Below are 27,608 nucleotides of genomic sequence, written 5' to 3'. Positions count from 1 at the left end.
TACTGCAGTTACAATTAAGATCTGTATATACACACACACATATATACATATAAATATATATATATATATATTTATTTATTTCCAAAAACAAATGTCAATTTTATATCACATCTACTTAGGCTATACTAAGGAATGTGAAGCAGGTTATCTTCTGTCCCATGTTCCAATGAGCAAATCTATACTTCCTAGCAAATGATATCAAGCTTTAAGTAACAGATATGGCTTGATTTGAAAAAGTCAGCTCTGTCCAGCCCAGAGCCAGCAGCCTGGACAAACCAGCATCAGGAACTGAATGATGTTCAGTATATTTCATAAACATAAATAATCCCCACATTTCAAGTACATGCCTGACAGGTGAGAGGCTGCAAAGAAAGGTTCATCCAAAAAGAAATCCTATTTTAAGTGCTAAATAAGAACTTTAAATGCAAGATAGTAAACACCACATATCCTATGCAGGAGGAATTTTCCTTGTGTTATAGAGTCCATAAATAGTCATTTGTTCCAGAAACATCTGGGAATACATTTTCAGATGAAAAAGAAAAAATACTGATTACTTCTCCATGAGCATCATAATTCAGTAGGGGAAGCATTCAAGTCAACAGACTATCTCACATAGAGAGTGAGCAATGCTCAGTCTAGGAAATGTACAAAGCTCTACAAGGTAGGAGTAGAAGGACTATAAGGGGGGCCCATAAAAGGCATAGAGTAAAATTACTAGTTAAGAACAGTAAGAGGTTCATCAAAATATTTAAAAGGAAAAACTGAGAAATGAGATGTCCATGGGAAGTTTTGAAAAGCTTCAATATATGCCTGGGAATCTACAAAGCTGTGTGCGTTCACAGAGCTGAGTGGATACTCAAGAGAAGAGGTACAAAGACTCTAATCTCTCATCTCTTGATGAACCTTCAGGCACCAAGCAAGGAAGAAGTGAAGACTAAGATGAAGTATAAATTGCCTGCCACTGAAAACATACTCAAAACACAGAGCCCTTTAGCAAAGGCTGGGAGACTTATTGACTCAAAGCATCTAGAAAATCTCTGTCCAATCAGCTGACCACTAAACTAACCAAGAAAAACTTCAGGAATCATACATTACAAAGAATACAGAATTTACAGAATTAGTCTAGAGAAGTCACTAAATAAACAGAAACAATAATAAATCCAGGGGAAGGGGAAATCTGATTTTCAGAGTTGCCATGTCATATTTTTTGAAATGTCCAATTTAAAAAGTTATGAGACATGTAAAGAAATAGGAAAATGACTCACATGGGGAAAAATAACAATCAATACAAACTCTCCCTGAGAAATACCATATATCAGACTTACAGGACAATAACTTTAAATTAGCTATTATAAATATGATCAGAGGCACCTAGGTGGCTTAGTTAGTTAAGCATTCAACTCTTGATTTCGACCCAGGTCAAAATGTCAGGGTCTTTGGATCATGCCCCATATCAGCTCCAGGCTCAGCAGGGAGTCAGCTTGATTATTCTTGTCCTCTGCCCCTCCCCTTACTTGTGTGCGCCCGCGCGCGCGCGCTCTCTCTCTCTCTCTCTCTCAGATAGATAAATCTTTTCTTTAAAAAATAAATATAATCAAAAACTAAAGGAAACCATGTCTAAATCATTCAGGGAAGGTATGAGAGTGATATTTCACCAGAAAATATCAACAAAAGGAGAGAAATTATGAAAAAGAATCAAGTAGAAATTGTGGACTTGAAAAATACAATAACTGAAATGAAAAAAGCACTAAAGGAACTCAACAGCAAATATGAATTTGCTGAAGAAATACTCAGGTAACTTGGAGATAAATTTTGAGACTGCTTGAGATTGAGATAATCTAGTCTGGGGTAAAATAAAAATGAAGAGAGTCTCAGAAACCTGTAGAGTACCATCAAGCACACAAGAGAAACAGAAGTGAGTAAAAGGCATAAAAAAATATCTGAATAAATAATGCTGGATAACTTCCCAAATATGATGAAAAGCATTAATCCGCTCATCCAAGAATCTCAACAAAAATTCTAGGTAGGTAGGATAAAGTAAAAAAGGCACACTTAGATACATCATAGTCAAATTACCAAAAGCACCCCCCACCAAAAAAAAAAAAAAGAATCTTGAAAGCAAAGAAAAAGTGACTCATCACATACAGTGGATCCTCCATCAGATCAACTGGTAAACTTCTTAACAGAAATCATGGAGGCTGGGCAGCCCAGGTGGCTCAGCAGTTTAGCGTTGCCTTCAGCCCAGGGCCTGGTCCTGGAGACCTGGGATTGAGTCCCACGTCAGGCTCCCTGCATGGAGCCAGCTTCTCCCTCTGCCTGTGTCTCTGCCTCTCTCTCTGTGTGTGTCTCTCATGAATAAAAATAAAATTAAAAAAAATAATGGAGGCCAAAAAACTAAAAGAAAAGGACTATCAACCCAAAAATTATATGCCCAGAAAAACTAGAGTAATAAATAATAAATTAGGACAATAAGGCATTATAGATATACAAAAACAGAAAGACTTCATCACTAGTAGACACACCTTATAAGAAATACTAAAGGAAGGGCAGCCCGGGTGGCTCAGCGGTTTGGCGCCGCCTTCAGCCAAGGGGGTGATCCTGGAGACCCGGGATCGAGTCCCATGTCAGGCTCCCTGCCCGTGTCTCTGTCTCTCTCTCTCTCTCTCTCTCTCTCTCATGAATAAATAAATAAAATCTTAAAAAAAAAAGAAATACTAAAGGAACACCTTATAGTCAAAACTGACAGAAGTAAAGGAAGAAATTGATAATTCAGCAATAATATTTGGAGACTTCAATACCACCTGTCAATTATATTTTGCTAGAATAACTAGCAAAACCAACAAGAAAACAGAAGACTTGAACATCATAAGCTAATTAGACTTGACATCTACAGAACACTCTACAGAACAGACCAGTATACATTCTTCTCAAATGCACATGAAACATTCTCTATATAGACCATATATTAGGCTGTAAAATAAATCTCAATAAATGTATAAGAATTGAAAGAACACAGAGTATGTTTTCTAACCATGGTAGAATGAAATTAGCAATCAGTAACAGAAGGAAATTCAGGGAGTTCACATGCATATGGAAATTAAACAACACATTCCTAAGTAACCAGAGTCAAGAGATGTAAGAAAATCCTTAGAGGGATGCCTGAGTGGCTCAGTGGTTAAGCATCTGCCTGAGGCTAAGGTTGTGATCTCAGGGTCCTGGGATTGAATCCCACATCAGGGTCCCCGCATGGAGCCTACTTCTCCCTCTGCCTATGTCTCTGCCTCTCTCTCTCTCTCTCTCTCTCTCTCTCTCTCTCTCTCATTCTCTCTCTCTGGGACTATCATAAATAAATAAAAATTTTAAAAAAATTTAAAAAAAATCCAGCAACATATAAAAAAAGATTATGTATACCATAACAAAGTGTGACATGTCAGATATGCAAGGTTGGTTGATATGTGGAAAAACTAATCACTGTAATAGCATATTAATAGGCTAAAAGACAAAGATTACATGATCATCTTAATAAAAGAAAAAGCATTTGATAAAATCCAACACCCTTTCATGATATATATACTCAACAAACTAGGCACAGAAGGGAACTTTCCCAACTTGATTAAGGCTATCTATTAAAAAAAACCTCACAGCTAACATCATACTTAATGGTGAAAGGATGGAGGCTTTCCCCTCAGATATCACTTACATAACAAGATTGTCACTCGTACCATTATTGTTCAGTATTGTACTGAAGGTTCTAGCCAAGGCAATTCGATAGTAACAAGAACTAAAAAGCATCTAGATTGGAAAGGAAAATGTAAAACTATCTCTATTTAGAGAAAACATGATACTTATATTGAAAATTCTAAGGAATAAGCACATACACAATCAGAACCAAAAAACCGAGATCAACAAGGCTGCAGGATAGAAGACAAAATCAGTTGTATTTCTTAACATGCAAAATGAACATTCAAAAAATAAAATTAAGAAAACAATTCCAGGGGATCCTAGGGTGGCTCAGTGGTTTGGCGCCTGCCTTGGGCCCAGGGCGTGATCCTGGTGTCCCGGGATCGAGTCCCACATCAGGCTCCCTGCATGGAGCCTGCTTCTCCTTCTGCCTATGTCTCCGCCTCTCTCTTTCTCTCTCTCTTGTGTCTCTCATGAATAAATAAATAAAATATTTTTAAAAAAAGAAAACAATTCCATTCACAACAGCATCAAAAGAATAAAATAGTTACAAATAAATTTAACATACGAAGTTCAAGACCTGTACACTTAACACAGGAATGACATCCCATGTTTATAGACTGGAAAAACCTTAATGCTGCTAAGCAAAACTCTCAACACTGATCTATAGATTCAATCCAATTTTTATCAAAATCCCAGCTGCTTTTTTTGCAAGAACTGACAAGCTGTTCTAAAAATCCATCTAAGAGTAAGGACCAAGAATAACCAAACAACCTTGAAAAAAAAAAGTTGTAGGACTCACACTTCTCAATTTCAAAACTTATTACAAAGCTACAATTATCAAGACAGTGTAGTATCAACATCAAGGATGGAGATATAAATCAATGGAATAGAATTGAGAGTTCAGAAATAAACCCTCATATTTGCAGTCAATTGATTTTGGACAAGGGTGTCAAGACAATCCAATGGAGAAAATAATGGTCTATTCAACAAGTAGCTGAGACAACTGGATATGCACATGCAAAAGTTAGACTCCTACCTCACACCACATACAAAAACTAACCCCAAAAAGATCAATTCTCCAAATGTAAGTGGTAAATTATAAAACTCTTACATGCAAAAATTATAAATTTTCATGATCTTGGGTTAAGAAACTTGGGAAGTTTCTTAGCTATGACAACAAAAGCACAAGTGACAAAAGAAATAGATAAATTGGAACTCACAAAAATGAAAAAACTTTTGTATTTCAAAGGCACTACCAAAGATGTGAAAAGACAACCTACAGGATAACACTATATATCCAATAAAGGACTTGCATTCAGAATATATAAAGAACTCTTACAACTCAATAAGAAAAATGCAAATAATACATTTAAAAAAAAATGCAAAGGATTTGAATAGACATTCAAAGAAGATACACAAATGGCCAATAAGTATATGAAAAGATGTTTGAAAACCATAGCCATCAAAGAAATGAAAATCAAAATCACATGAGATGCCACTTCACATCTAGTAGGATGGCTATATCAAAAAAAAAAAAACAGGTGATAAGATAGTAAGATAATAACAAGAGTACCTGAAACACTTTTGTTTCAATATTTCACAAGTTCATCTCCTTAAATGTTCAATCATCAGGACTTTGTGCAATGCCTGACTCAGAGTGGGTGTGGACAAAATACCTGATTATCAAAGGAATGAAAGAATGAATAAAGAATTCCCTTCTGACTCTAGGGGCACTCTGGCCCACGAATGGCTGTCCCCAAGCACACTCTGCAAACCAGAATCCACTAGGAACCCTTGCATGTTATAAGGAGCCAGATCAAGTTCCAGGACCAGATACATGGGGGAACCCATGGCTCCTCTGGCCTGGATGCCATTACTCCAAGACTTCCAGGCACCTGTTTCTATAATCCTAGTGACTTCCATCTAATGCCCTACCTCTCCTGATACTCTATGGGGACTGTAAGCTCATACATTTTAGACAAAACTTCCCCTCATTAAGCAGAAGAGGCACTATGATTTTATTTCTAGCAAGTAAGAATAGGCCTGGAAGGGAATGCCTGAAAATTGGTTGGGAGATCTTGTTATCTCCATCCATTAGAGGTTAAACTGTATCTCCTACCTATTGGATCATGGTGGAAAATATCTTCTGAAGTAAGGACAGTAAAGGTCGGGGAGAGGCTTCTGTGGCCTCTTCTGGTGGCAGCAGGTCTTGGGAGATGGTTTCCAATGACATTACATAGGCACTCACACAAGCCCCAAGCACAAAGTAGAGGGAAGGGAAAGAAAGTCGAAGTTTAAACCAATTGTTCTCAACTGAGGACTATATTGGCTCCCAGGGGACATTCAGCATGTTTGGAGAAGTCTTTAGTTGTCACAACTAGGGGTGTGCTACTGGCATCTAGTGGGTAGAAGCCAGAGATTAATGCTAAAAACCCTATGATGCACAAGACAGTATCCCACAACAGAGCATGATCTGGTCCAAAATGTCAATAGAGCTAATTTATCAATGGTTGAGAAATCCTGGTCCAAACAGAAATGCCCCCAAGCATACCCAGCAGAATTCACAAGGATTCTGTTACTTACACTGTTACTATGTAAGATCATTGCAGATTCTGGGCTCAGAAATCACTCAGAACCCAATGGTTCATTTTATGTGTCAACTTGACTGGGCCACAGTGTGCGCAGATACTTAAACATTATTCTGAGTATGTCTGTATGTCTGTGAGGATCTCTAAATGAAATTCATACTTGAATCAGTAGAGCAGATTGTTCTCTATAATGTGGGTGGGCCTCATCGAATCAGTTGAAGACTTAAACAGAGCAAAAGAGGAGACCTCTTCCTCAACTAAGAAAGAATTTTCTATCGGATGTGTTCAAATTGAGACATTGGCTATTTCCTGCCTCAGGACTGAAACTGGAACATCAGCTCTTCCTCGTTCTCAAGGCTGCTGGCCTTTGGACGGGAACTATATCATTGGTTCTCCTATTCTCAAACCTTCAGATTCAAACTAGAGCTATACTGTTGACTCTCTTAGGTTTTCAGCCACAGAATATGGGATCTGTCAGCCTACATTTAATCATGCAAGCCCATTACTTATGATAAATCTCTTTATTTTTACACATTTGTATAAATACATACACTTATACACATCCACATCCAATTGATTCTGTCTTCCTGAAGAACTCTAATACAGACACCTATACACATTACACATGATTGACAAATGGTCTCATTAACAAACTTTTATTGTATTTTTCTGGCTTTATCTGCAATGACTGTACTTACAGGAAACAAAAAGCCCAGTGTTTATTTTGAAGCCCAGTGCTTTTCTCTCCCATCTTAACATTAAAGCAATGTCTGCAATCCTCTACTTGTGTTTTCTGAGCCTCTGGACACAGTGGAAGCCCTATGATGCCTTTCCTGTCATTTGGGTTTTTTTCTCTGTCTGCTTTCCATCCTTTGGGTGTTTTCATGTAGATTCCCTGCACAGAGGATAGCTAATGAACACTCGATAAAAATACACAGCTCTTCACCCCACTGAGAATTTCCTCTTCAGTTTCAACTGGATAATGATGCTCTTTGCTCTCTCTACTATATAAAAGTCTGGTACATTTCTTCTGTCTGTAATAAAAATGCATCAAGATAAGAGTTGGCAGCTGGCTGTATTTGGAATTAGATCACATAATTATAGTGGAGAACATAAACTATAAAGAAATATACACTAAAACCTCACTAACTCAGACTCATCAATTCTGAATTTGGGATCAAACATGGTAGGCTAAAATTTGCTGTTCTGTTTGTTCTCAAAGTAAAGGGATTAAGACAACTAATAGTAGATGAAAAAACGAGAATATTTACCTTCCAAAGGGAGCAAAATATTATCAGGTACTTACTTAGGAGTATCAATTTATATGTAAACACCACAATTACAGTGTAAGCAAATAACAGCTGCAGAGCTTGGCTTTTTAGTATGCAAATCTCAGATCTGAGGGTTTTCCTAGTCACAAATGCTGGGACTTAAGCCCAGGACCAAGGTGAGTCCTGTTTATTCAAACTTTCACTGAGTGGAGGCCAGGATAGCGGGCAGCAAAGGATGATACAGGTACAGTGTGGAAAGGGCTACCTGAGGAATGGTCAGTGAGTCACTCACTACCCGATGGTGGAGAAGGAACCAGAGATGGGAAGGCTTCTGGGTGTTGTGATCAGGGTCGGGGCCCAAAGGAGACTCCTCTAAGGAGGAGCAAGCTTGGCCAGGTCTCTAGGCTGAGAGAAGAGCACAGACAGAGGCATCCCTTAGAGATGTGCCTATCATTCAATATGTCTCTCCCAGTGTTGTGGAGGGAGTCTTGAAGCCATGTTGAAGAACTTGGACTTCATCTGAGGGTCCTGGGAGTCACTGTAGGATCCTAAGTAGGGGAACACCTGGAGGCACAGCATTTTTGCTTTCCTGCAGTCACTCTGGTAGCAGTGAGAAAGGCAGAGAGTGGACAAGAACACAGGCAGGCAAGTGGGAGCCACCATGGTGATCTACGCAAGAGCTCTAAAATGAAAGCAGAGAAGATGACTCAAATCTGCCTATTCTCTCCCCAGTTAAAACTCCTTCCTCCTGGAAAATGTTCAGGAAGTTTAAAGTTCAACTCCCCAATGGAGACACTCTTTGCATGGCTATGAGGGATGGGATGACTAGTGCATATGAGGCTCTCATAGCCTGGGCTCTGCCACAGGGGCCAGTCTGGTGTCTGGACCATATCTATTAAGAGGTAACCAGCCTTCTTTGTCCTTTGTCATGAATGGCACACCCAGCTATTGACTGTGACACCACTGAGGCAGCTCATGATCAGGGTCCTTGTTCTCGGAAGTTCTGGAACCTCCCCTTCCAGATCCCAGGCTTCAGCAGCTCCAGCTGTCCATGCAGCCATTCAACGTTTGCTCACCAGGGCTCATGGGAATACCTGGCTCTCTGCATGCCCTGCATAAGCTATAGGGCTATGAGAGAGAGCTCCTCCAATCAGTGCTCCACAGTCATTCCTGGGCCATAGTGCATGAGCTTACACAGGGCTTTCTGGAGACAGTTACAATGCACTACCTCCCCCCAACTAGTCTTTCCCACCATCTTCTAAGGTCCCCATACCTGCTTCTGAAGGTTCTACTCTACCCAACATAAGGCATACACGCATACCACTTACATCCCACTCCAAGAAGGAGAGTCAGGGTACATGACCCTGACCCCATTGTTCTCTTTATCTCTCCTCTCTTCCCCATCCATACTTCTTGGCCCAAAATGTCAGGCTTTCTTCTCTCTACCTGCCCACCTCCCCCCCCCCCCATGTTTCATCCTTTGGGCCTCACAGCTCAGTCTTAACAATGGGATAGTCAGCCTCTCTGCACTGTAAAAGACTCCAGTGTGAATGAGATGAAATGTGGCTGCAGGAAAACTGAAGACCAGGGACAGCAAAGGACAGGAACTCTTCAGTTTTACAATACTAAAAATTTTTCTCCTCTACCAAACTTGAATGACTGAGAGACAACTGGAAAGTTCACACTTAGAGCATTAGTTGTAAGTTATCAGAGGTTATCAGGTTATAAGTGATCACCATGACATGCCCATAGCCACTATTTCCATACCACAAAGGGCTGGTTGGACCTCTGTCACCCATAGCCCACTGCCACATTCTGTGCACTCAAGAAAACCCCTCCCTAGTATTTATCCTGCCATAATTTTTCAAATGTATCATCAATTTAAAAAGCTTTGTAAAAATATAGTTGTCTCGATGGTTTCAGTATATAATCTCAGAAATAAATGAGGATCAGAGAGATGGCTTTATCTAATTTAATCCAACTTCTTTCTGACTACCCAAAACATCCTGGGAAAATCTCTCCCCATCTTCTGGTAACAGGACATGGGAGCCTACTTCAGGATAAGGGTGTGCAGTGTCACTTGCTAGTGGCAGCAAATCATCTCAGATCATATGTCCTTTCCTTCTGCTTCCATTTCAACCCTGTGGTTTATCTACAGATGCAGATTTCATTTCTAAGTTACATCTTAGAAATGGGTTTCCCAGAATAAAATACTCTTCTGTAGCTTCTCAGAACTGGAAGAATGAACACTCTAAAGTGATTCACTCCCTTCTTTGCAAATTACTCCCGTGCATGTTTAATAGAGAAGTCTGAGTTACCTCCAGCATATTCGACCTGGATCTTCCCTTTCTCTTGCCAACTCCTTCCTACCACAGAGCTCTAAATCATTATAACTCACGAGGCCTTCCTCTTCCTCGATGTAAAAACTCCGCACTGCTTTTGGGGAAGAGACAGCACTAATTAGAACAACATACTTCATAGACTTGCCTTCAAAAAGTGCTGAACACCGCAGGAAGGAATTCTTTCAGCTTCTATGCTGTTGAAGTCCAGTTTAGATGTTTCAAAACAAGATTTTCCAAACTATTCACACACTTTAATTCTCTAGTATACCCTTCAGAAGGCACACACTTATATCTGATCTGTATGTTCCAGAATTGTTCTGTGACTGCAGGAAAGTCATCTCATTTTGCCCTGAACTTTAATTATTTAAATATGACCTAAGCTTTTGTTTTTTTAAAGATTTTATTTATTTATTCATGAGAGACATAGAGAGAGAGAAAGAGAGAGAGAGAGAGAGAGAGAGAGAGGCAGAGACACAGGCAGAGGGAGAAGCAGGCTCCATGCAGGGAGCCCGATGTGGGACTCGATCCCGGGTCTCCAGGATCAGGCCCTGGGCTGAAGGCGGCTCTAAACTGCTGAGCCACCTGGGCTGCCCCTGATCTAAACTTTTTAATCTGTACATTCAAATCCAAGTGACTCCTAGAAGAATGGGATCGGTGGGGTGTGGGGGTGGGGCATCTGTTCAGCAGGGCTGACTGGCTTGAGTAAAGCATCAGAGCTTAGAAGATGTGGATGACAATTTCTTCCAAACCCAGAGGGCCTTCTAGCCTCTGCCTCCTCTCAGTTACTCAGGGGTTGGGAGTGGCATTCATTTGTTGATTGATTTGAGAGCAGGTCATTAAAAAGAACTTGCTAAATTTCAGGAAATCCAGCCACAACTGCTGTTACTAAGATAGTGCCAACTCTTCTGAGCCAAATAAGATCATTCAAAATTCCTACCAAGTGCCTTAAAACTCAATATGTGACTTTGAAACTCAGAGATATAGTCTATACAAAAATAGGAAAGAAAAATGACCCCAATCATAGCCTTCGACAAGCTAAAGGAAGACGCAGGAATATGGATATTACATTTGAAAAAGGGGGAATGAAATAGAAATGGTCGATTCCCTGATAAGGGAATTACTCTTCAGAAGTGTGATAAAAAGTCTAATTCTAAACCAGCTCCTGCAGTACTTCAAAAACAAGCATCTGTGCCCCCAATAGTTCTTGCCCCCATCTGCCTACCAGTGCCTCCCCAGGCTCTAGAATGAGACAGAGTCAGCACACTACTTCACCAGCTGTAGCCTCCATCCCAACCACCTGAGTTTGGTCATTGTTCTATGATGGATTGGCCTAAATACTCTAGGGTTGTTGTTTTATTATTGTTATTATTATCATCATCTTATTATAATCATCATTTAGCCTCTCAGTAAAAAAAAAAAAATAGAGGCTTGAATCTTTGTGGGCTATTTTGGATTTCAGAGATGGCACACAGAATCATGCAAGTATGCTGCTCTCAGCTGTTTACTAAAGTAAACCCTAAGGCAGCAGTACTGAGGCCCAGAGTAAAAGAAGACTCTGTAGCTAGTCCAGGTAGCAATGCAAGTCACTCTGGCCCTCGGTTTATGCAGGACCCAACAGACCCAGTGACATACCAAGTGTCTATAACAATTAGAGATGCTGTGAAGAACCTCTGGAAAGTTCTAGGAGAGGCTCCACAAGGTCTCTAAGTGTGTTAGAACACAGCCATGCCACGCCCTCTTCTACAAATAATCATTCTCCTGGGATCCCTCGGTGGCTCAGCAGTTTAGTGACTGCCCTCAGCCCAGGGCGTGAACCTGAAGTCCTAGGATAGAGGCCCACATCAGGCTCCCTGCATGGAGCCTGCTTCTCCCTCTGCCTATGTCTCTGCCTCTCTCTCTCATAAATAAATAAAATCTTTTTAAAAAATAACCACTCTCCTTGTGAGAAACAGCTTATGCTTATTACCAAGCCCTGATACTAAACACCTGACAATGGGATATTGAGTGACCCCTGTGACCAGGAGAACCTAGCTTACAGCCTCTCATTAGTCTAGGCATGTGCAGTAGGCATTCATTGTAAGAAATCAGGCTCGAGCAGTAACAGATGGTGTAAGCTGCATGAGTAGTTATCTCAGACTGCTAGGTCTCCTACATCTGTTGCTTTGTTGTCTTCTCTCCTTCAGTCCACACCTATGTCCTCATAGGAAGTTCCTGATGATCAACCAACATGAGGAAAAACCCCAAGTCTGATTTGTGGACAATTCTCTGAGATGTCATTAGCACCAACCCAAAGTGGAGAGCTGTAGCATTAAGCCGTGCTGACGGGGTGGCCCTGGAGAAGAGCAGTGAAGGGTAATCTTTCTGCTGGGCAGGATTTCAAGCAGTACATTGATTTTCCATGTTGTTTGGACCAAGAGATGTCTGGAAGGATGTACACCAATTCATGGGCAGTAGCTAACAGTATGGCAAGATGGGAAAGAAGAAGATCAGGAAGTCAGTGACAAGGAAGTCTGAGGAAGAGGTGTGTGGATGATGGGCCTCCTGGAGGAGCACAGTGTGACATTGTCTCAAAGTCTTTGTGGAAGCTCTCAGTAATCAGGTGGACAAGATGACACCTGGGGAGGTCAGGCAGCCTCTTCCCCAGTGCCTTTGTACAGAATGGACATGGCACCAGGGTCCACCAACACGGCTACACATGGGACCAACCCTACAGACTCCTTCATGGCAGCCTCATCTGACTGTCACCACTGAGGAGTGCCTGTGTTCCCTGTAGCAGAGACAAGTGCTGAGCCCTTCCTCCTGGATATGGTGGGAAGGAAACCAGTCAACCAGCTAGTGGGGAGTGATTACCCTAGACCCCTTCTGTTACACAGACAGCAGTGGTTCCTCCCTGGAATAGACATGCACAGATTTGCCAGAGTGGGTAACGCTCCTGCCTGCGTCTTTACCAATCACTTACAGAATACTTAAGCCACTGGCATCCTTCCCTTACCTTCTCCCCCTGTACATTGTGACTGACCAAGAAACTCATTCTACAGCAAAAGAAGTTTGCCATGGATTCATGTCCCTAAAATTCACTGGTCTCACCCACATAATCCATCACCCAGTAAAATGAGGTAATGACCTACTAATGATACTGGGCCTACCAGCTTTCTATCTCTGTACTAGACAATTTTCAAACCCCCCCACCCCAATCTGATCCTTTTAAATTGTGTGGTTTCTTCAATGACTCAAGCCCAAGTGCAATAAATAGGTTTCTTCCTTCCTTTCCTTTTCTTTTTTCCTTTTTTTTCTTTCTTTTTCTTTTTCTTTCTTTCCTTCCCTCCTTCCTTCTTTCTGAAGCCTCAATATAGTGAAAGTTGAAATAAATGTTTGAACTAGAATGTACATTTTCAAAGGGAAAATAGTTTTGAATAGAAAAGCTTATAATAAAATATTACGCTGAGCTAGGCCTTTCAACTGTGGTTATAATCAAAGATATACAAGCAATAATAGTATTGTAAAGAGATTTGACCCTAGATCTTATCCTTTTGGATAGATAACAAAGAGGAAAGAAAATCTGTTCTAGGCAGTAAAAAAAAAAAAAAAAAAAAAATCTCCAATTCAGTACCATGGCAGGAGGGAAATTATTTAACGATCTTTAACATTAGCCTGATCTGTGGCGGGATTCACAAACCCAGCTATGAAGTAATACATCTTCCATCAGCAGGGGGTTCAGAGATACATGCTTTAATTAAAGTTAGTTACTTCAAGGATAATTAAAGGTGTGTTACAGAATTCTATAGACAAGATTACAGAACTCTAAAGCATACACTAACTAAAATAGCTACAGCTTTATTTTAGATAAAGTGGTTCAGCAATTTGAGAGAAGGCAGGGAAGGCAGTTTAGTCTTGAGTAGTAATGCCCATGGACATGTAATTCAAATTGGATATAAATGAAATTTTTTCATTTTTTTCCTCATAGTCTAAAGATAATATCCTAAAAGCATAACCTAAGCATTCCATTATGTAGCCAATGGAATCTGCTACAGTCTCTGCCCATTGATTCTTCAGTCAACAACTGCTGCTTGAGTGCCTACCTATACCCAGATACATACCCGACAAAGCAGAACTGAGACATAAAGCCCTCAGTCCTGTTCTGCATTTCTAGACAGGCATGAGAGATCACCTCCTAACAATGTGTATTCCCATCTGGCCCAGTTGGGGCACCTCTCTTATATCATCTCTTTTTTGGGGGTTCTCAATACTGCAAAGTAGTTCTCAAAAAGAAACAATGTCCTAGATGCTCATCAGGAGTCTCTAACAGCTTTCTGCCCCTTCTCATTCTTCTGAATTTTTCCTTCAGAACTTTTGTGTGGCTTCCAGTACACCCCAAAATTCCCACGTAAGAAAACTTGAAAGACATGGTAATGTAATAAAAGAAAACTAATCCCATGACACTACCAAACAAATAGAACTGATACTAACACATTGCTTCACTGAAGTGCCATTTGTCCCACTCTTTGAAGGTACTGTTGTTGTTTTTGTCCAATTATACACAGAAGTGTGTGTCTTTTTCTACTAAACACCTTATCTCCAGCATATTTCCATGTTAGTAGGATTACTTTTAAGCATTACTCCTAATGGTTACATGACATTTTGTCCTGTGCATATACTTATCAACCTGTTCCCAGTGTTGTACATCTGGATTAATTCTAATTTTGGACCATTTCACAGAGAACTATGATAAACATCTTTGTGCATAAAGGGTTTTCCACATTAAGGACTTTTCACCTTAGGCTAAGTCCAAGGTTACAAAACTAAGGCTCCTGAGGTACATTTTGGGGCATCTGTCTGAAGGGCAGCATCTAAACAGTGCCATCTCAATGAGCAAAATGAGCAAAAGTTGACAGAGATGACAGTAAGCCTAGAGTGGATCCATCTTATTTGTGCAGGCTCATTGGGGGGCACCGCTCTACACTAAAATCAGGCCTTTGCTTCTACGCTGAACCCCAAACAACTTTATTAAGTATTTTTTTAAAGATCCATTTAAAAAAAAAAACATTTTTGCTGCTGACTAGATTTTCAGGAAGTTCCTTCCTGAGAAATGAGTGCTTTATGCCCCAAACTGGCCATGCTGCAGAGGAGAGGGATGGCGTTTCCTCCAATTTTTTTTTTTATTTTATCAGATTTATCTGATGTAAACACTGAGTACTGAACGCCTATCCTACCAAGTCCTGAAAGCTTATTTCTAAGACCATTTCAGAATAATGAGTCCAAAAGGGCAAAAACACAAGATCTTAACCTCTGTATCTCTATCTGGCAATTAAGTGAATTTCTTATATGTTTCCTAATGGAAGAAAAGGAAACACCACAAGACATCCTTTTCCACTGGAAAGGTAATTATTTGCAGAGTTTTTCCATGAACCTGGAGAAGAAGTCTCTTGAAGAAAATTAATGCCAGGTAGCTACAGATATCTATGTCCTGGGTTATAACCCAGGTCTCACCCCTATTCAGGAAGGAGACACTGAAACTATTGACAATAAAATATTATGCTTGGCTAGGCCTTGCAAACTGTGGTTATATTCAAAAATATATAAACCATAGCATTATAAAGAGATTTGACCCTAGATCATATCCTATTGGATAGATAATAAAAGAAGAATACAGCTGCCTTCTAACCAAAAGAGGCCTAGATGCTATGCAAAATAAGTCTAACTTTTCCTGTTAAATGATATTCAATTCAGCTACAGGAAAACATTTTTCAAAATTTAGAACAATTTTGGTTTGTGGATAGACTTTAACTGTATGTTTCATTAAATCTAAATATGAATCAAGTAATTCTGGTGAAAATTAAGCATCAAAAATAAGATTTGCCATGATTGAAAAATACACACCAGATTTCAAAGAGTAGTATGGAAAAAAAATGGTAAAAAAAAAAAAAAAAAAAAAAGGCATTGGGCAGCCCAGGTAGCTCGGCTGTTTAGTGCAACCTTCGGTCCAGGGTGTGATCCTGGAGACCTGGGATCGAGTCCCATGTCGGGCTCCCTGCATGGAGCCTGCTTCTCCCTCTGCCTGTGTCTCTGCCTCTGCCTCTCTCTCTCTCTCTCTCTCTCTCTCTCTCTCTCTCTCTCTCTCTCTCTTTCTGTGTCCCTCATTAATAAACAAATAAGATCTTTAAAAAAAACACACACAAGGCATTAATAACTTTAGATTGATTATATTGCTTGGGACCTAAGCAACTAAATGAGAAAAATTAAGGTAGAATGGGTTTGGAGAGACTTTATTTGGGTATGATTACTGCACATCCAGAAAGAGATGTCAAGTAGGATATTCAAGGAATTTGAGAGAGAGGTCCAGTCTCGAGGTAAAGGTTTGAGATCACTGACACAGATGGTATTTAAAACCATGAAACAAGACCAAAGGCAAAGGGGATCAAAGACTCAGCCATGGAGCACGCCAACATTCAGAGGTCAAGCAAAAGACAAAGAAGCACTTGAAAGAGAATAAAGAACTATCAAGGGTATAGAAGGAATTGACGAGTATATCCACCAGACGTAGGAAAGAAAGTATATCAAGGAAGAGGGGCTGATTGGCTGAGTCAAATGGTTCTAATGGAGCAAGAAGGATGAGGATGAGAACAGCCCTTGTGTTCGGTAAAGTGGGATCATTAGTCATTGGGCAGTTGCTGGTGAAGTTGATGAACTGAGCTGGCAATCCGCAAGGGTGTGGTTAACAGAGAATGGGAGGAGAGAATTTGCAGAGTGAGTCCAGATAACTCCCGTTAGCAGGTTTTATATATAGAAAAGCTAAGAACTGGAGCTATAGCTAGAGGTGGAAGTAAGTTACAGAGGGACTGTTTTCTAAGAAAGGAGAATAACATGTTTGTAAGCCAATAAAAATTACCTGATAGGGATGAGAAAACTGGTAATACAGAGGGAGAATCACTGGAGTGATATCCTTGATTATTTAAGGTAGTTGGGCTGCAGGGCCAGAGGAGAGAGGGTCTAACTTTAAATCTGAGCACAGATATTTCATGGTTAGTGCCAGAAAACAAGGAAGATTATGTGGCTACAGATGAAGGCATATGGGCAAATGGCAGAGCAAGTCCATTTGCTATCCAGTGGGAGCTCCTGGCCTGGATAGCCCTAGCTTTCTCCAGCAGGGACACTGTTAAGAATGAGGATAGACAGAAGGTCACGATGGGGGGAATGTGAGATAATCAATGAAGAGAACGGGAGAGGGCCAGTCCCAGGGAAGTATCAGGCAGCACCACAGATCCACCCAATGTTCATGGCCATGTGAGACCAGTCAACTGCTTGTGAGTTTTCCTTTGGCCACATTCAGCAGCAGGAGGCAGGAGGACACAAAGATGGGGACTGAACCACTCTGTGCTTCTGCTGAGTGAGAAGGATGCTATCTGGGATGGGTACGTAAACTGAGGGTGTACTCCAAGGATTGATTATACCGTACCACATGAAATATAGGCTGGAAAAGGCAGAAGGAGAAAACCTCAAGGGTTTGGGGTCATGCAGCAAAAGTCAGGAGACTAAGGGACTGTTAGAATTGGAGCAAGAGACGGAAAGAGCTGGAGATGGAAGTTGGTTCTCTAAACACATGATGCATGCAACAGATGATGAAGCACTGGCCATTATAAGGAATGAGAACGTCCATCTATGACTATGGAAGTCAGTGGCAGGGTGGGTGAAAGACAGAAAATTGGAACAAAGCATGTCAAGGAACTGAGAGGCCCAGATATTAGAAGAATCTTCCACCTGTATAATTGAAGTGCTCCCTCAATAACTGATTACCTAAGCTGCAAAAAAAAAAAAAAAAAAAGAGTAAAGAATTAAGATGAAAGATCTGTATATCACAATTAATTAGCTTAAGCTAATGAACATATATTGATCACTGCAACCATTTACTTTGGTTTTTTTTCTCTTTTCAAGAAGTCATGGAAATTTGTAAAAACTGACTATGTACCAGGCCATAAAACAAATCCCAACAAATTTCAAAGAAATGGAATCATGTAGACCACACTCTTTACTCACTATGTATTAAAATAGAAAAAAATAATGCCTAAAAAGTTATGGAAATTTAAAAAATAAAACAAAAGCATATAAAGAACTTATAAGTCAAAGAAGAAATCAATGAAAATGTTAAAACTTAATGTGAACAATAAAAACACTACAAATCAAAACTGTGGGATACAAATATTGCTAAAGTAATACTTGAGGCAAATCTCTTGGGCCAAATGCATATCTGAGTAAGAAGAAAGGCTGGAAGCTAATGAATTAATCTTGGAAATTTAAGAGATTAGAAAAAGAATGAAGTCAAAGAAAGAAGAAAGGAAATAATAAGGATGAGAACAAAGTTTAATAAAATAAAAAATAATGTTACAAGAAAGAAATGAAAGCCAAATATTGGTTCTCTAGAAAGTCTGAAAAGAATCTGTACCTCTGGTGAGACAGATCAGGAGAAAAAGAGAGATGGCACTCATCTGGGGCGGTAGGAAGTGGTGGCCGCCTCTATAGGCTTTCTTACCCCACTGTGAACTAAAAGGAACTTAGGTTTTGTGCCCAACCAAGAGTTCTTGCCCTCCTGAGATGTGATCTTGACTGAACACCCACAGCACATCTCCATGCCTCCACTGCATTCCCACTCCATCCCACTTCAGGTAGCCCTTCCTTTTGGGGAAAACAATTTTAACCATCTCCCCAATTTGCCAAAAATAGCAGTGGTTTGTTTCAATTTTTATTTTCTTCATTGTTTTTAGATCATTTAAAGAAAAGAGAAGGGAGAAAATAACAGCATTCTTTTGCCATCCCCTACCAGTAGCAGTCTGATGGGTAGGAAACTGAGGCAGAAAGTGGGTGTAGCACTGAGCCAGTGGGAAGGGAAGCCACAAGGTACCTGGAAGCTGTGGGAAAACAGATTCAGAACTAGAAGCACAAAGGGACACCTCCAGGGTCTCCAGAGCATGCAGGCACCAGGCTGCAAGATCTGCAGTCCTAGGAGAGGCACCTGACATTCACTGGACTGCGAAGCTGAAAAACCAACTGGCAGATTTCTAAAAGACTAAACAGGGATTCAATTAAAGCAGTATTTTTATTATTTTTCTTCTAATTAGCCATAAAGGAAAGACAGTAATCTTGAATACTCTGGTTACATGTCATTCTAGTAAATCAAAGTCCCTAATGATCAATAAATTGCTTTGCAAAAAAAAAAAAAAAAAAAGCAAAACAGCCAAACCACATTTATATAACACAAACATAAAACAGCACCTGCCACATCTTCTGGGTCTGGAGCTACACAGATAAAATAAATGATGCTTGAGACAATGGTCCTCAAGTGGAGGTTAGGAAGGGGTCTGGGGCTAGCAGCACTGTTTCTCCAGACTCAGGAATCTTCAGAGAAAATAGTGTAAAGAGAAAGGTTCTTCTCCTTTCCTGCAATGTAGCTATCACTTCCTACACTGTAGATATCTAGGCTTCCAAGCCTAGAAAATGACCCTGCATGCCTTGACATAGTTACATTTCATACCAAAAAGAAAGAATCATATAGGATGACATAATTAACTGAGCCACAAGTCGGTATCAAAAGATTATTTGGGGACCTTGGCAAATAGCTACATCAGATCCTGGGGCCACGGGCTCCTCTGTCTGCCAGGTATCCGCCCTTCCTTGCATGTCTTGCAGTCTTTTCTCAAGTGTCTGCCCAGTGAGATTAAATTGTCAGCCCACAGAACAGATTTGTACATCCCAGCTGCAGACTGCGTGTCTGTCATATCTGTAGCATTATGCTGTAAATCACAGCCACAAAAGAACTTTCTTCAAGTGTTTTTCTTTCCCCAGCTGATGATATATAAATATATACAAAAAATTTAACTCATAATTACTTACAGAAGGTAATGGGGGAATATAACACATGGCTGAATACCAAACCAAAAACAGTCTTAGCATTTCAGCAATTTCATAAAGCTCTTTTTATGCTTACACAAATGCAGACTTGATTCTCCGAGAACACTTGAAGTGGGACACGTTTCTCTCAGTAAAGTTTCCAGCCTGTCCCCAACCAAGTTCATCATTCAGCCTTTTCCCTCACTAACCTGCTAGTGGTTTCATGTTGTTCTAGTCTCACTATCACTAGCAACTGATCGCATAAACTCTTTGGCACTAGGGTATTAATGGCATAATATTATTCTAGAGTTATTCTCCCGGTCTTCTAAATTTTACAAGACAAGGTGATGAAAAGGAACAACTAACTGTCCAATGGTGGAACCCACAATCTGAGGTGGAGAGGCCCAGCACTGGTCCCATTTCCTTTTGCGGGCTACCCTAAAAAGCACTACTAAACAAATTACCTTTTACTTAAACTCTTACCAACTCTCCTAAGCTAAGGAAGTATTTATATGATGTTCATGATTTATGCTTACATATAATCGTTTCTAATGATGTCAGTTTCAAAATGAAATGGTTAAAAACCTCTGAATTTTCTAAACAAACTTTGGGATATTTATATACACGCAAACATACATACAGATTCACTTTTTCCTTTAGCACTTTTGTTCTTCATTCTCTAATATTATTGTTTCCTTACTGTGACAGATACTATTGGTATGCATTGCCACAGAAGTTTAAAGGACCATGGCCACTTTGGGGAATAATTTGGCACCAGGTGGTCAAGCTGTATGTGTGCATAAAATATGATCATGCAATCCCACTTCTGGGCATATATCCTCAAGATTTTTTTTTGCATGTGTGTAAATACATTTCAAAGGCGTTTACTGCATGCATATGTGTAATAATCAAAAAATACAAAAATAATCTAAAATTCATCATGGAGGAACAGATTTTTTTCAATATGGTATTTTCATATGATGAAATGATATTTAGCATTAGAATATGAACATGATTTGTACAAAACAATCTGCTCTCTCATAAACACCAAGTGATAATACAAGTTTCTTTTACAGAAAGTAAAAGAGAGGCACCTGGGTGGCTCAGTCAGTTAGGCGTCTGCCATCAGGTCAGGTCATGATCCCAGCATCCTGGGATTGAGCCCAGCATCGGACTCCCTGTTCAGCTGGGAGTCTACTGCTCCTCTCCCTCTGCCCTACCCCTGCTCACTCACTCTCATGCTCTCTCTCTCTCTCTCTCTCCCCCTCTCTCAAATAAATAAAATCTTTAAAAAAAAATAAAAAAGAGAAAGTAAGTAAAAGAGAAACAATCTTCATGGAAAATTCTATAGTGGAGTCTGCTATAAAGAACCAAAAAACATGAAGATATGTTCTGTCTTGCTAGAAAAAAGCAAAATAAAAAAACAAGAGCCTGGTTTTTCCCTGTGTCCGTTAAACTGGAAATGATGATGAATAATTGTATTTATCGCTGGCAAGGCATGAGGATCTGGTGCACTCATACATGACTAATAGCAAAATAAATTTATAAACTTTCCTGGAGGGTTATTTGGCAACATGTATCAAAAATTTAAGGAAAAGTAAACAACTTTCAACAGAGTACTTCATCCTAAGGAAACAAAAATGTGTAGATGGATGAAGTTATAATAAAAAGTGTTAAGTGCTCAATGTTTTAAAGAATAATTTTGTTGAATAAACTATGGTATCTAAATGAAATGAGTTATTAGGAGGATAAAAACAATGCCCCAGAAGAATAATCACTGACTTTAACATTACTCATATGTTGTTGAGTTTAAAAATGATCTTATGTGTTTTAAAAATCATATGCAAATGCTCCTTATTATTCAAGGTATCTTGGACCAGAGATGAGTCACTTATAGTAAATCCACTTAAAATGGAGATCAAACTTTCACAGTAAAAAATGGGAAGTTAAAAGTTTTGATTAGCATTACATTTGAAGAAAAAGAAACAATGAAATAAGTTTTATTTGATATCTTACCAAATTTTGATAATAGTATTTTTCATGAAAAGGGGTATTTAGGAAAGATCCTAAAATTCATGTTGAAGTCTAAGGGGTCAACAAGACAATTTTGAAGAAGAAGGCTAAGAAGAAAACATTTATTATAAAGGTTTAATAATTCAATGAAATGGTATTAGCTCAGAAATCACAAAGAGATGAACAGAACAGAGTTCGGAAATAGACCCAAAAATATAACAGAAGCTGGTAGGACAGAGATGGCAACAAAATAAGTGAGAAAATAGGTAACTATTTATTAAATGACAATGGGAGAAGTGGTTTTCAGTATGGAAAACAATTAGATCCTGGCCTCACACAACACAGAAATATAAATTTCAGATGTGTTTAAAGATTTGAAAGTTTTATCTAGGGGCACCTGGGTGGCTCAGCAGTTGAGCATCTGCCTGTGGCTCAGGGTGTTATCCTGGCGGTCCTGGGATGGAGTCTTGCATCAGGCTCCCTGCAGGGAGCCAGCCTATCCCTGTGCCTATGTCTCTGCCTCTCTCTGTGTCTTTCATGAATAAATAAATAAAACCTTTTTAAAAAGTTTTATCTAGTAAAGAATAATAGCAAGGTACAGAAAAGAAACTTGGAAAACCAAAATATATTTTTTAACAGTCTCTATGGGAGAGGTGCCTGGCTGGCTTAGTCGATAGACTCTTGACCTCAGGGTTGTGAGCTCAAGCCCCATGCTGAGTATAGAGACTGCTTAAAAATAAAATCTTTAAGAAGCAAACAAACAAAAAACCTCTGCAGGAAATGCAAAGTAAAGGAGCACTGAAACACATTTCATGCAGATTACATGAACCAAAGGTTTGTTTGTTTTTGTTTTTTTTTTTTTTTTTTAGATGAACCAAAGTTAAAACATCTGATGGCACAGTCGCGGATAGCAGATACAAGGAACTCCAAAACAATGCTGGTGGGAGTATAAAGTGACCCAACCACTACAGAGAGCAATTAGCAAAACCTAGTAACACATAGATGTTGATGCGGGCATATTATCCTACTCAGTCATTCAACTTTTGGGAATATAAATCCAAGACACACATAAACCTAATCAAGGATAAGCAATATTATCAAGGACATGCAATATTTTTCATAATAGCAAAAGGGAAAAACATCTTTTTGTCCATCAGTGAGCAATATTTAAACTCTGGTATACCAAACAAGGAAATGCTATGTTGAAATGTATCAACTAAACTTACAACTATCAACAAATGTTATCAACATACGTTTAAAAAAAAAAAAAACAGTTCTGTGTGAAAAAAGCAAATTACAAAAACAAATAACAGATCTCCATTTACATAAACTTTTAAACATAAAGTAGGACTACACATTCTGATGGGCACACACCGTCCCAATGTTGCAGGTTGCACGGACTCAACCCCAAATTCTCATCCTTCGCTGTCTGGATTTCCCTCTTGCTCATCAGACAAGTTTCTACTTAATGGCAATCCCATACTTAACCTTAGGTAGCTACTACATGTAAGGTGCTATACCCGGTGCCAGAGAAGACAGAAGAATTGTGCAAGGCTACTCTGACCCTGCAGAAGGGCACAACTCAGCAAGGGCAGTCATCTGAGAGACTTGGTTCTGTCTTTGCTCTGGCTCACATAACATGCAAATTCAGGAAGAGTGCTTCGAGGCCCAGTTCCTTCATCTAGAAAATGAGATAGCCACCTTCCTCCTATTGTGAAGATTGACTATATATATATATATATATATATATATATATACTCACACATATATACATACGCACAGTGTCCAGCACACGGCAAATACTCAAACACTCTTAGCAACCGCAGGCTGGAGCCACTTGCGTGAATATAATCTTCTAAGCAGCATCTCGGTCACATTGATGGTAAAAAGAAAAGGCACTAGATGGTTTTGCTTATCCTCTCCACAGCTGGATGTAAGAGCCCACACCCTGTGGTGTCCCCTGGAGACTTGGCCCCCATCCTGTGGAACACAGGGGCCTTTCGTAGGGCAGCAGTTTGCCTATTTATTTTTCCGAGTTCACCACCATAGTGCTCTGCCTGCCTCAGGAAGAGAACTCCTTCTCTCACACCTTTGGGGAAATTCTGGGGTGAAATGAGACAAAGATAACCACAACACACCTGACCTAGCTTCTCAGTCGACCCTCTTTAAAATTCCAAGGACATACCACACCGAAGAGAGTGTCTCAGCCTCCCCCTTCTCCAACATACAAGAGCCTCTAACCCACAAACCCCCCTCCTGAAAAGCTGGGACAGGGTTCCATCCATGGACTTAGTGCAGCAGGCACGAGAGGGAAGGCCTGCCTGCCAAACACTGGAAAAACCACAGTGTTTGAAAATCATCTCTGGAGATACCGAGCTGTTGGATTTTATTCCTGGGAGTCCTTCCTGGGGGCTTGGGAAAGAATGCCAGGTACTGCGGGTGTCTAGCCAAGGTGGCGCCACCTTGTGGCAACAGCACAAAGAGTTTATAACTCATTCGGCCTTGACATTCTGGCACCCTCTACCAATTTTTAATTTTGAGAGATTCAAAATATTCCCATTTTTATGTTTCAAATGATAAATCATTCATATTTTTTGATTTACATTTTATCACGACACTATTTCAGATTTGCATTTTTCAAATACACTTTATGGATAAACTGGCTTCAATTTATCAGTATCAGCCCTATTGCGTCTGGGGTCTGGCTTGTTTCACTGCCCAAGAACATCCTGAGGAGATGGGGAGGAGACAACCAGTTTAGATTCCACCCAGGTCTTAAGACCAAATTCTCCCTTCTAGATTTCTGGACTGGCTTACATATAACTACCTTTGGTTTGCATACATTAAAAAAAAAGAGGTAGAAAATCATCAAGCAGTTTCATCTTAGCTTTGAAACAAAACTGGTGAAATAAATAATAATAGGAATAAAGACAAAACTTGCCTGACAAAACTAAGCAGGGTGTTGGTTACCCTTGGGGGACAGTAGGGAACCTGGTAACATTCTAGATCTTAATCTGGGCACTGGTTACACAGGTGTGTTCAGTTTGTGAAAATCCAGAGTGTACATTTCAGATCTGTCCCCTCTTCTGTGATTATGCCATAGCTTAATATGATATTAAAACAAATTCACCAAGTTCTAACCAGTCGTCCCTCTTTAACTTGCCTGTGGGACAAAAGGCTATGCAGACACAGTATGAACCAAGAACGGAGGATGCTCATTCCTCCCCGAGGTATTTCAGTCTGCATCAATTGGTTTCTCAGAAGGCCAAGACCACAGATGAGCTCTCCTTCTGCCCCTCTGGGCAGGGAGGAAGGAGAAAGGACACAATCTAAATCACTGTTAGTTTACATTGCTGAGCCTGGCTATTACTTCACTTTTCCGAAAATGAACAGGCAATTACCTGCCCCCCCCCCCACAGGAAACCTTGGCCACAAAGAGATACACACATCTCTACAGAGACACACTTCAGCTCCACAAAGACAGTGCCCACACACACACACACACACACACATACACGGTGGCTCACCACCGCCACAGACAGCCCCTCACCCCCCCCCCCCACAGAGACAGCCAGCTTCTGGCCCAGACACCACAGATGGGGCAGGGGATCATTGGAAGAGATGCAGCTACCCATGGGCAGGTAAGGGACATCAACTGGAATATGAAAAGTTGTATTTTCAAAGTCTTACCAAACTAAATTTCTCTGGAAAGATTTTTAGATCTGTAATAGGGTCCCAGAGACTGCTGTAAAAAAATCCTTTAAATCCCCTCCACTTCTAGCCCCAGCTCAGACCATCTGGAACCATCTTCCTTCTATTTTCACCTCTACCATGTCCCATGAACCCTAACTGCCTTGGGAAGACTAAAAGGCAGGGATTATTCTGCTTTATTGATTAAAAGATTGAGGCTCAGGGGCGCCTGGATGGCTCAGTTCGGTAGAGCATGTGACCCTTGATCTTGGCCTCTTGAGTTCAAGTCCTACCTTGGGCATAGACATTACTTAAAAAAAAAAAAAGTTGAGGTTCAAAGAAATCTGTCAGACATCATAAAACTATCTGAGTAGCCATCTGATCAGCCTGAGTTAGGGCGAGGTAGCCTGAGTTGGGAGGAACAGGGTAACAATGTCAAAGAGGAGGGGTGACTCTCTCCACAGCCCAAAGCTGGAGAACCACCCACAGCACCACAGAAGCTGCCTCAAAGGAGCTGGAGTAAACTACTCACATCCGTCAACAGCTGCACATTCTGGGACTGGGCTCCACCCTCCCCATCGAAAGTGCAACAGACCCAGATCACACGGCCTGGAGTAGGGCGGCCAGGAACGAAGCCAGACTCCAGGCATTTTCTTAGGGTCGATGAGAGCCAAGGTTGGCTAAGCCAACAGCAGAGCGTACCTGCTTCTCTTACAAAGTCCTTGGGCCCAGACTGGTGTGCACAGTTAGTCTCTCCCATACTTATCCTCGGGGACAGGGCTTACTGGGGAGAAGGAAACGGAGCAGGATGGATCCAAGAGCAAGCACCTAGCAAGTTCCCTTACCTTGCTAAGACATTAGCAAATTAAGTGCCTGGGAATGGGGGTGGGTGGGGGAGGCGATGCTACAAACGCTGCAGGTCCAGGGGTTCCCGCCACGGAAGCGCCTGGCTCCACGCTCACTCCAGAGGTCCCCCCGGATGCCCCCATGCCTCTGTAGGGTCCCTTGGGATCGGCTCCCGACCTCTCCAAATGCGGCGGAGGGGAAGGAACTATGAAAAGGAGACCGGGACGAAGCTGAAGTGACATCCACCCGCAGGAGCCCGCCCCCCCCCCCCCCCCTGCAGTCCGCTAGGGCTCTTACTCCGCGCGCCGGCCGCGACCTTGAGCGAGTCCCTGAATAGCCCCATTTCACAGAAAGCAAGAGTCGGGGAGGCAAGTCGGCGGCGCTGGGCTGCTCCGGGCGCTTACCCGAAGGCTTCGGCGCCCCGCGGCGGCGCCCGCGGCGTAGTAGGTGCGCGGAGGACCGCAGCCCGGCAGCCTCGCGGCCCGTGGGGGCTGCAAACCGAGCGCCACGCAGGGACCCGCTCCGGCCCCGCCGAGGGAGGGACGCGCGGGCCTGAGTCTGCGACGATTCTTCGGCAAGTTCGGCGCCCCCGCGCCCCCGCGCCCCCCGCCCAAGCCCCTCCGCAGAGCCGGCGGCCGCGCGGGGCCCCGGCGCAGGACCCGCGCTCACCCACCCGCCCCCGAAGTTGCGGCAACGCCAGCGGGAGAGCGGCGCAAGGCGGCCGGAGGGGCGGGGGCGGGGGCGGTACCCACGCGGAGTGGCCGGGCTGGAGCAGGCCCGAGGCCGGGGTCACCGAGGGCGGCCGCGCGTGGACGAGGGAGCGCGGGCGGCGAGGCAGGGCGCGGGTCGGTCCGCGCCGGATCTGAGCTGCAGCGCCGCGGGGCCTCGGCTGCCAGAACCGCAGCCGCAGCGGGAGCCGGGGAGCGGGCGGGAGGCGGGAGGCGGGAGCCCGGGAGCGGGCGGGAGGCGGGAGGCGGGAGCCCGGGAGCGGGCGGGAGGCGGGAGGCGGGAGGCGGGAGCCCGGGAGCGGGCGGGAGGCGGGAGGCGCGAGCGCGGCGCTGGCAGCGGCGACGAGGGAGGCGCCCGCGCCGCAGGAGCCGGGGGCAGCCTGGGCCAGCCCGGCCGCCGCCGCCGCCGCCGCCGCCACCTGCGGGCCGGGCCGCTGGCCAATCAGGACGCCCGGGGCGGGGGGGTGCGGGCCGGCCGGCTGTCCGCAGGCTCCCGGGGCGCGCGGGCCGCACGCGCCGGGAGGGGAGGGGCAGGGCGGGGCGCCTCGGGGGCAGGCGGCGCCGGGG

The 27,608-nt window shown here is 42.1% G+C and overlaps 1 protein-coding gene across 3 annotated transcripts in view; it reads right to left on the bottom strand.

Annotated features, from left to right (window-relative positions):
* The window catches only part of MYRIP (myosin VIIA and Rab interacting protein), a 365,531-nt gene extending 338,313 nt beyond the window's left edge, over positions 1-27,218 (bottom strand). For 2 of the 3 annotated variants that reach the window (XM_055321756.1, XM_055321758.1), the window contains exon 1: positions 26,718-26,881. The gene's annotated coding sequence lies outside the window, so the exon portion shown is untranslated. Of the gene's footprint in view, positions 1-26,717; positions 26,882-27,065 lie in introns of those variants that run through there. The other variant, XM_055321757.1, reaches the window with a different exon arrangement.
* Positions 27,219-27,608: the final 390 nt, after the last annotated feature.

This window comes from Nyctereutes procyonoides, unplaced genomic scaffold (assembly GCF_905146905.1).
Source record: "Nyctereutes procyonoides isolate TBG_1078 unplaced genomic scaffold, NYPRO_anot_genome, whole genome shotgun sequence".
In the NCBI taxonomy this organism is placed as follows: domain Eukaryota; kingdom Metazoa; phylum Chordata; class Mammalia; order Carnivora; family Canidae; genus Nyctereutes; species Nyctereutes procyonoides.
This window is presented reverse-complemented; position numbering and strand designations above follow the sequence as displayed.